The sequence below is a fragment of the Linepithema humile genome, chromosome 6 (assembly GCF_040581485.1).
Source record: "Linepithema humile isolate Giens D197 chromosome 6, Lhum_UNIL_v1.0, whole genome shotgun sequence".
NCBI lineage: Eukaryota > Metazoa > Arthropoda > Insecta > Hymenoptera > Formicidae > Linepithema > Linepithema humile.
The window spans coordinates 10,156,421-10,167,457 of record NC_090133.1 but is presented as its reverse complement, the minus strand read 5'-3'; the positions used below and the strand labels follow the sequence as shown (position 1 = coordinate 10,167,457).

General features: G+C 35.0%; 1 long non-coding RNA gene across 1 annotated transcript; it reads left to right on the top strand.

Moving 5' to 3' along the window:
* The first annotated feature begins 8,013 nt into the window (after positions 1 to 8,013).
* Positions 8,014 to 10,811, top strand: LOC105670139 (uncharacterized). Its single transcript, XR_001100374.2, has 4 exons — positions 8,014 to 8,900; positions 8,982 to 9,705; positions 9,786 to 10,226; positions 10,326 to 10,811. It is a non-coding gene; the product is annotated as an uncharacterized lncRNA (long non-coding RNA).
* Positions 10,812 to 11,037: the final 226 nt, after the last annotated feature.

The window sequence follows — 11,037 nt, the reverse complement described above, 5'->3', positions numbered from 1 at the left end:
TTCCCACAATAAAACATGGAGGCGGTTCAGTCATGGTGTGGGGTGCTTTCTCCGCAAAAGGAATGGGCCCTCTTCATAGAATCGACGGTATCATGAATCGAAAAATATACATAGACATCCTTGAGAATGTGATGCTTCCATATGCAAAGCGTTTCCTTGATCGCGGTTTTATTTATCAGCAGGATAATGATCCGAAGCATCGTGCAACTGAAGTACAAGAGTGGTTCCGACGCCGTCGAGTAACTCTAATGGAGTGGCCAAGCCAATCACCTGACCTAAATATTATCGAACCATTGTGGGAAGAGCTGCAGAGGCGTTTGGCCAACAAGCGAGCTACAAATACGGCCGAAAAATTTGCCCAACTTGAGGAGGAATGGAAGAAAATCCCTCAATCGACAATTAACACACTAATCGACTCCATGCCTAGACGTTGCCAAGCTGTAATCGATGCCAAAGGTTTTGCTACAAAATACTAGAGTAGTACAATGTAAAATATGAATTTGTTGTTCATTTTGAACACATTTATACTTATTATGATGATTTAAAGTTTATTATTAAATTTCATAGATTTTGGAGATTTCAAATAAAATTAATTTTTCAGAAGTTGTTGTTTTCATTATTTGATGAAAACTTATTTGTTTAGTAAGCTGTACCTATCGTCAAAATATATTATGATTTGAAAGATATCCGTACACTTTAAAGCAAGTTATCCTAAAAAAATCAAAAGGTGATATAATTTTGACCGGTACTGTACATATATGACATATATTTTTAGACACTAAGTAAAATCGCTTAGACAATAAAGACGGAATTTTCCTTTTACTAATTTACTTATTAAGTTAAAGAAACCTAATGGTGTGCTCAGTTGTCAGTTCCAAAAGAAGAAAATTATAATAGTTCAGCAAGCTCCGAAAAAGCAAAGAAAAAGGAATATGTGGTCCATACAATAAAATTGTCACGAGGCCTACCATTGCACCGGGAACTCCGACGACGATAGGAGAACCAAGTAAGATTAATTGTCATTATCCAACCAGTTGTGTCACAACGCACTGGAGAAATCAATTCGCGCTTGTAGCATCTGCCCATCTGGTCTGAGAGACCATCCTTCCTTTATAAAAATATGAGATGTGCGAGCGACGAAACTTCTAAAAGAAAATCTGCATGAGATGCAGATATTACGTTGGAAGGTTCCCTGATCAAAAGCTGACCATAACGGTATTGGTAGAAGCCCATAAAAAAAAAAGAGAGCCATAAAGCCAAGCAGCTCAAAAGAACTGAATTGTTTTCAAGATCTTTACGGGAACTCTGGAACTGACAATCTCACGACTCATTTACCTTTATTATTACTATTCATTAAATTTAACACTTATCTAGAAATTGCAAAAGAAACAATAAAAAAAGGGAGAGGAAAATTCCGTATAAGCTTTTAACTTATAAGATCAACAAATTTTTATTAAACGAATTTTACTCCAATACACTATTATATAAACAATTAACACTACTTGAATTATTATACAAAATATATATATATATATATATATATATATTTTGTATATATATTATATATACAAAATATATATATATGTATATATTTTGTTATATATATATATATATATATATATATATTTTGTATAATATATATATAGTTATATATATATATAGTTTTATGGTTTTATTTTTATTTGTAAAGGCCAAATTTCCATTAGGGATCTCTTTGAATTTTACCGACTGATCGTGAGAAAGTTGCGCAAAGAAGAACCGTGTAGGATGTAGGACGTAACACCCCCCGCGTTAGACAAATGTTGGGGGTGCACAACATTTACAATATATGAATTTCTTTTTCGTTGCGCAACTGTATGTAATAATTAAAAAAAAGAGGAAAGGAAAAGACAACCTCCAAAACCCCTTTCTTTTTCCTTTCGTCTTCCTTTTGCAAACGACCTCTAAATATTTTTTATTTTGGTATGTATTATGTTTACGACTTATAGCTAGAGCAAGAGTGATTAATAATAAAATTCTAAACCTTTATAGAGAATTTCCTCTTTTTGTTATATATATTGTTATATATATATATATATATATATATATATATATATATATAATGGAAATTTGAATATATATATATATATATATATATATATATATATATATATATAATGGAAATTTGGCCTTTACAAATAAAAATAAAACCATAAAACTCACTAAGATTATTTCAGACACATATCGAAATGTCCGATAAGATAAATTGTCCTTTGAGTTTCCGGCGATGATCACGTCCGCACCGATAAAATTTTATAGCATCTACACTAAATACCACCACCAGATACCTCGCCTTATTCCCGCCTATCCTTAAGTTCGATTTCCTATTGGAAATCTATCTTTATTACTTTCCTCTACCCTAAGATTTCCTCAAGGATCCAAAATCTTAAGGAATACCTCCCTTCCAAAACCAAAAAATCTGAGTATAAAAGGAAGGGACCCAGCGAGAGTCAGCGGAGTTTTTAGTTAGAGAGTCAGCCAGTTAGTAGAGAGAGACTTTTAGTATTACCCGAACAGTTTGAATATTGGGACTTAGAAATAATTCATAACATTTTTAAGTGACTGTAAGTGTTTGTAACAAAAGAGATTCAGTAAAGTGTCTGTTAAAACTATTCGATCTCTTTTCTCGTGTACAACCTACATCCTACCTAACACCCAACCACTCAGTTATCTCTCTGAATCAGCACTCAGAACTATTTGCTCCGGTGCGGACCACCGCACGTTGTACTTGGTTTCTGTATCCCCGCTAATCGTGTGCGGACCACCGCACGCTTTTAGCCTGGAATTTTCGGATTGACAACATTATCCTTTATGCCCAAATCTAAGACGCGACGTGGGGGAGTAAAATACCGTGCGCGCCAATTACTTCTTCAGTACACGAGACCGGTTACGGAAGACAATTCAGAATACATCGGTGTTCAAAGAACCTATTTTGACTACGAATACGAGGATCTGTGCAACGCCTCCGATCAGTTTTCCCGGCGCGAAGGATATAACGCTCATCGGCCGTGGCCTTTCACTCTTATCCCCCTCAACTGCAATCAGTCTCTGATCGACCCAGTGCGGATACCACTAACTGACCCCAGGAGGATCAAGTACACCTCAAGGCCGACTACACCTGGACTTTAGAATTGGAGATCTAAATACATTTCGAAGACATCCAAGTAGTAAGTCTAATTTTCACAATCACCTCTCTCTCTCTCTCTCTCTCTCTCTCTCTCAAACACCTCTCCTTTTGAAAATTGCACGAGGTTCCGCCCTTGGTAAAAGGAGTTAATTCTCTTGACCAGAAAAGGGAACCACGAACGATTGGTTGAGGCCTCTAACAGCGTAATATCGATCCTTACGATCGTTAACCTGTTCTAAGCCAAGGGAAATTATTCGGCTCGCGCGGTCGCCTCCTCTCATACCGACCAGCGAGCAAACACCACAAATTCATACTTTTATTGTTGCGTCCGTCCGTATACCTGACTCCGCCCCTTTCCCTCCAGGTTAGGATGTAACACAAGAACAAGTTTAATTTCTTGCCAAAAGAGTTCAATATATTACATTATCTTCAAGAAATTATATTATCCAGAAATTATGTCGTGAATACTACTCAGGCTGCATGGGAATGGTTAGAGCAAGCTCCTAAGAGAAGTAATTTAATATCATTTAAAATAATGCATTATCACGTAAGTTGCACTATCTACTTACTCAGATATTATGATATTAACTATTCATTAATTATTAATTAGTAACTAAAAGATGTTCTTTAAATCTTCATAGAACATTCAAATGAGACCAATCTAAATATTCCAGATAGGTTGAAAAAATATTCTTTATTATATTCCAGGAATATTCAGAGAAGATGTTTAATACCATCTAAAGAACATTCACTGAATATTCTACTAAATTAGTATAAGTTATAAATATGTGTACGTATATGTATTTGATACAATTTATTAAATACATATAAGTATAAGCTGTAATCTTATGTCACAATTGTCTTTTTAGTATGAGTATATGATAAGACATACGTTAATGTTTTCATTTTTTATCTCTTTTTTTTTTATCAATATATGCATTTTTTATTAGTATGATCGATAATGCAATAATAGAAGCTTGTATGCACAATAGAAATCTGAAATATATTATTTCTTTATTACCTTTATTATTGTTACGTCCTGATAGGACTCCACGATTCTTTTCTTTCTCGCGAGTTTATATTTTATTAGAAACGAAACCGTATCCCAAACACGGGAAGTAATAAATTTTAAACTGTTTGAATAATGTCGACATAGTCTAACGAAGCCTCTTTCACGCTGCTTCCGACAAACAAATCAAAAATTATCATTTAACTTACAGGAGCAATATTTAAATCTAAGCTTTTGACAGAACTGACATCATAAATTGAATGTTAAATCATCGCAACTTAAACTTCCTGCAGCTCTAAAGCTAAGACCAATCAAATCATCAGCTCCGCTAAAAAAATTTTTCGCACAAACATAAATAATGTCAATCAGAAAAGTCGACACCGGTCGAGTGTTTGTCAAATCGAATATTTCGCACTGTAAAGGTGTGGGCAATCATAAAATTTGTCAATCAAATTACACTGCGTAAAGACTAAGAAACCACCCTACCATACTCACGTATCACCAATAGAATGCATAGATTCTTCTAAATGTTAGCATTTTATGCCCCACCGAGATTAAAAGGACCAATTAATTTTTCCATTAGACCAACGTCCGAAATTATTAAGTAAGGATGTAAAAGAGAGGAGTAACAATTATAAAAACTCGTGACAGCCCTTTCCGGACGACTAATATATCGGTAGAATTCAGAGTGCGCAGTTAACATTCAGTTTTGCAAAAATTGTTAAAGGAAAGTACATAAAGTGTGAACCAAACCGTGCCAGTTAAATGGGCAACTACCATCAGTAGCAACAACTGAGAAAAACCGCTGATTTTGTTTCCGGAGCCAGAGGCCCCCTCCCAGTCTAAACCGATTAGCGCTACGTGGACTTCCGAGACTTCGCAACAATCTTCAACCAGTAAGTCCCTCTATCAAAATTTTCTTTCTTTTGTTGTACACATTTCCCCTCCCCCTCGAGTTATACAACCAGATTCAGTTCAGTTTTTTTTTCTCTTCATTATAGTGAACTACGATTTGAGTTCAACTTTTCAACCCGTCCGCCGTTTACGCCCGGCTCGATCTCGAGTGATTCAAACATTGAAAAATTTATTATTTATCTCCGGAATAATATCGCTCGCGTCACCGTATTTTATATTTAGAATTAACCGCCTCCGTCGCTCCGCTCGTCATTCCACAACACCAATCACACATACACACACTATCGAGACAAGTCACAAATAACCGACATGACATACAGTCTCCTCCGTCCCTCACACCTCGACTCCACTCCATCTCTCCAGCTCCTTCAGTAGAATTCCTCGAACAAATAATTCTCCTGAGCCTGGGGTTTCACCTCCAAATCAACCCTTCCCTGATTATGTTATAAATCAACCCTTCCCTGAATATGATTGGCTAATAGATTTTCTTCCTGACGAACTCCTCCCTCCAGACTTTTATTTGATACCCACTCGTCGCAATTCACCTATAAGATATTCCACTCTACTTCCACCTTCCCCCCTTTCCCCGCTTCCTCTAGAATATCAATACCATGTAAATTTCTTTAGTCCTTACGAAGAGTAACATACACATAATACCCACACTTGTAGTTGTAACTGTACTTATCAGATTGTTAACTTTAATGATAAGTCATATTTTTCTTTTGCGTTACGTTATAATCACCTATTAAGTCAAATTTCAGTGTTTCACAAATCAAATAGGGAGCTATAATAATTTAATCAAATAATCAAAGAAGAAAATTATAATTAACGATGTAAGTAAAACCTATTTATATAAAAATCAAAATGATTAAATAAAACATAAACAGTTAAAAGTTAAAATACGAGTTCATTAACCTTTAACGAACATATCAAACTTTTCTGGATGTTCAGAACTTGGTCAATAAGTCTCTGATTTTCCTGAAAATCTTTTACAATTAAAACAGCGAATAAAAGTGCAGATTACATTTTAAATCATGTCAACGGATTGTAATTATTTTCAATAGATTCTTAATACATATCCTTAACATATTTTATTATAAAATAATTGAAAATGCAGCATTAATATATCAAATCTGAAGAAATATTGTCAAACTAGTAAATTAACGTTAAAAATATATTTATGTAAAACTTAAATAAACTTGAAAAAGGCCTGATAACATAGGCTGAAACATTTTTGTTTTTATAAGCTATTTTCAAATACACAAACGTGATCATCTAGCTCTGATTATTTGCATCTTATTTAATTTTGATTTTGAATTATTTACAGCCTTAGAATATATTTTATTCTTAATTTAAAAATTATTTATTTAAAGCTATTTGTAATTAAACCATTATTTTGTTAACAGAATGTCATGCAAAGAAAAAGCTCCTAGAAGTAGAAGTAAACACTACACAAACATGGAGAGAAAAGTATTTGGCCAATTTGTTTCAAAATTATTTATAAGTTGCGACAAAAGCTACCGATATGTCACGGACTGTAACATTATATGGTAGAGGGCGTCAGATATGCATGTGGCGAAACGTCTCTGAACCATTGCACACCAAACGCGATGGGCAATGAGCAATGAGCGATATCCAATGAGAACTCTATTTTTTCCGGAAAAGTAGTTTTTAGTAACATTTGCAAACTATATATAAGAAATATGTTAACCTAAACTTATAATCGTATTCTACAGAATCTCATTTTAAAAATATGTTTTAGTTACAAAGAAAATTGGAACTATATATTACTTAGCACATTTTGGAATCTAAATGCTCTATTGAAGCTTACTAAAATAGGAAGCATAATTCGAAGAATATTAAGTGATCGTAATTATATCATGAATGAGGTATACTTATATTATTATAAATATATTTCTTAATATTCTAACTTTGATTACCTTGTTTATTTGATTATTACACAGATAAAACACCAAAACAAGTGCACATTAAATAAACTAGATACATCTGAGTCTAACAATAAGAGAAAAAAGAATTGTAAGTTTGTTAATGTTTTATTCTAATACAGATAAACAGATATGCTAAACATGTCGGCGCCTCATCGTTCATGCCCGAATTGGCGCCATCTCCTCTTACGTTCGTAATTAATTAATTAACTAAAATTAATTCTTATAGTTCGTGACTAAACTGTGACCATGTGACCAAACTCCTTTTACGTGAGAGCCTGACGCCACCTGTGATAGCGTGCGGATGCATATTTCTCTAAGAAAACAAAATTTAACTGATTCTTGTTAGTGTTACGTAATCTTTCAGCTGTGATAGTTGTATCTGCTTATTTGGAATCCTTCTTGGATTGAAATAAGGTCGGGCTCACATCCAAGGCGGCGATTACGGCCAGCCGTATTCAGGATTTCTCTAACCCTTCCCGTCCACGTGCGCACCATGCCTCGCACCCATCTCTAAAGCGGCCCAAACAAGGGTACCCGGGTGAGTAAATCTCCTAATTCTGATCCTAATTCGCAAATTGTTTCGGACTACAGCGATTCGGATGCTGACAAACTGATAATCCTCCACCTCCTTCGAAAAGGAGGTATGACGCAATTAAATCTGTCACTGACCTTTCGACAATTTCTAACATTATCAGTGTCAATCCTCAAAGAACGACCCCCGATTCAGATTCCTGTTCCATTCGAACCTCTCCTAATGGTAAAAAGGCGTGTCAAAAATCAATTATCAATTACTAATATCATACTTAACCTATTATTATTTTTGCTTTATTCAGAATTATGAGGAAAAGGAAAATTTATATATCTATCAATAAAGCCTTATATAAAAAGGGAATACAAATACTAATCAACCATACATATATTACTAATATCATTTATACAGTTAAGGTAAGACAAAAATCATTATATTTTATTATGACTAAATATTTGAACTTTATACCCTTCTTTTCTATAAATATTAAAAATTATAATGACTAATCCTATGAAATTGATTTTATTAAATACTGCTAAATGTACTTTAGACACTATATATGTCAAAAAAGACCCGCAGACAAAGATCCTAACGTCATAGATTCGGTTTCTATTCCCAAGAAGTCAAACAAAGATTCAGATTTTGACAACTGTAATCAGAAACAAGAACTAAAAAAAAAAAACATTTTGGACGACTTGGTTCGTAATAGATATGCCCACTCGAATCAGGGTCCATTTTACATTTATGTAATATTATATAATTACATTTATGTAATATGGACTATGTTCAATCCAATACTTAATATGGGCTATGTTCAATCCAATACCTGCCTCTTTCCCCCTTCTCCCCCGCTCATCTATCTACCCTCTATCTATTGATCGATCCCTTAATAAATATGGGAAAAAAGACATCAAAGGGATTAAGAAGCTCGGCTTCTCTAAAGTATCTGTAAAACTTTGATCAAAAGAAAGTGTTAACCAAATGGTAATTAACTCTTAAGAACCAAAACATGACCTGTTATATCCCCAACTATAGAATATTCAGACAAGGGATCGTCAGAAACATCCCTGTTGATATGGACATCGAAGAAACTTAGTGCAGTTCAGTCAGTTTGTCGTTACGACATCAATCGCTCAAATACTTAGTGCCATCATTTGGATTTTCATGCGTGACAAACAATCAATTTTTTGATAGACATTTAGTCAGTGTCACCGATTAACAAACAGTTATTACCCAGCATCTGCTAGCAAACATCATTGTCGATAAAAGGAAACAGAGAACTTCTCTCCAACATTATTCACCTTTTTCAAGATCCAGAAGTACCAGAAATTAGTAAGTTTTACTATTTAAAAAATATTACCCTAACCGTATTTCTAAGATGGATTTTAGTTTGTTTTTCTTTTATCATTATAGTGAACTCTAACGCTACCTCAGCCTCTCGACCTGCTCGTCCACGCCCGACTCGAGTAGTTATACTATGGCAGTTCTAACCCATCGCTATTTTTAATTAGTGTCGTGTGCAACAAGCGGGTATATATGGTCCATCAAGAACAAGTCGCGGTAACAGTCGAAATGTTCATCGTGCTCTCGGACGAACGCGACATTCTGAGCCTGTCAGCGGAGGAATTAAAATTTGTGCCGAAAGTGTATCTTCTGAGCAAGTTTGCTCGGTTTGTGGATCACGTGTGGGATAGGCTACCGGAACATTTAAGAGCGGATCCGGAAGTGCGAGGATACCGTCGGTGCAACGAGCACTATAACCAGCCGTGGCGGCGCGATCACATCGACGGGCCCCCGCCGTACCGCAAAGATTGCACTCTGTGCAAATTGAAATAGGTAAAAGAAATATTTTCGGAAATATACGGAAAAAGATGTACCCTTTGGTTATCACTCTCAGACGCTAATCAGTGAGTGGTACACCTACAACTACGCCGGTCGAGCATATAAATTATGCTATAAATGTTGTGATAAACACCATTCGAGAAAGATTGAACAGAGTATTGTTAAGTATGGAAAAAAAACTATTTGCAACAGTCACCAGTTACTAGCACATGTGAAAAATCTAGACAATTGGTGTCACCTGTGTTTTCATGTACCGCCGTACCGCAAAGATTGCACTCTGTGCAAATTGAAATAGGTAAAAAAAATATTTTCTCTAAATTATAATTTTTTTATTTTTTAATAATTTTTTATTTTAATAATTTTTATTTGTTACAGAGATGGAAGACAGTCTCACCTTACGAGAGGAAAATCTTAGTACTCTGACAGACTGGTTCGCTATTTTTAGAACAAAGGCTCTTGGGCAGCATTTGGGCGCCGTTTCTTAGAATTGGAGAGGGTAATGTTTGGTATCAGATTACAGGGGTTACACAAAGGCGATAATTATTTTTCTTAGAATTGGAGGGGGTAATAAAATTGGTATCAGAAAGCATCATCGCTATTTTTAGAACAAAAATCCTTAGGCAGCGCTATTTTCAGTGCCGTGTGCGGGTATATAAAGCAAGTGAAATAGAATAGGAACCATCAGTCGTTCGAAATCATTGAGATAATCACTAGTTCGCTGTCACGTTTACTAGCAACGATGTTTTACACCATGTCAACCGTGAATAATCAGATCAACGAACAGCAGAGTGCGAAGAAGCTGCAATTACCCAACGAGTAAGTCGACTTGTTTCTTTAGCTACATCTTTAAGCTTATTTATTATAATTGTTATACTTTTAAACTCACAATTTCTTTTTTCACGGAAAACAAAAAAGTAATTCACCAAAGATGGAAAAAGAATCATCTAGGATCTTGGCTAGAAGATACTATTTGACGAAGACTGGGTACAAGTATCTCGACATCGGAATCAACGTCTCAACGCCGAGCCGTGTGGAAATCGCTCTCGGTGACAATCATGGCAAGGAGCTACGTCTATCATACGGCGTATGGAAAGAACTCATGAATCAACGGGGCATCATCGCCAGCTTTTTTAAGAATGATGTGGACGAAGCGTTAAGATTGAAGCGTCAAAAAGAACTTGAACATCTTTGTGCTCAGTTAATAATAATAACGTAAAAGATATGGCTATCGCAGAAGTATCATGACCTACCCTATAATCACACTATAAGCAATGTTATGTCTAAAGAACATTTCTTCAACAATAATCCACGGATAAAAGAAATATTGATTATTTTTATTAAACCAACAAGTCCCGAAGACATGAAAAACAAAGTTATAAATTTATATATTCTGTCTTTATCTTCGTCTATAGTAGCACTCATAAGTATTATATTATTGTATCTTTTTCTTTGATTCCTGAGGATCGTTATACATATATCGGAAAATGTTTCGTGTTCGTGTATCTCGTCGACGAACACCGACGCCAATCTGTCGTCGTTCAATTTGATCGACGCGGCTATTCTGTTGATACAGAAATTTAATTCGACGCTTTGGGGGTTTTTATTGTAATATATAGTATTTGAAACA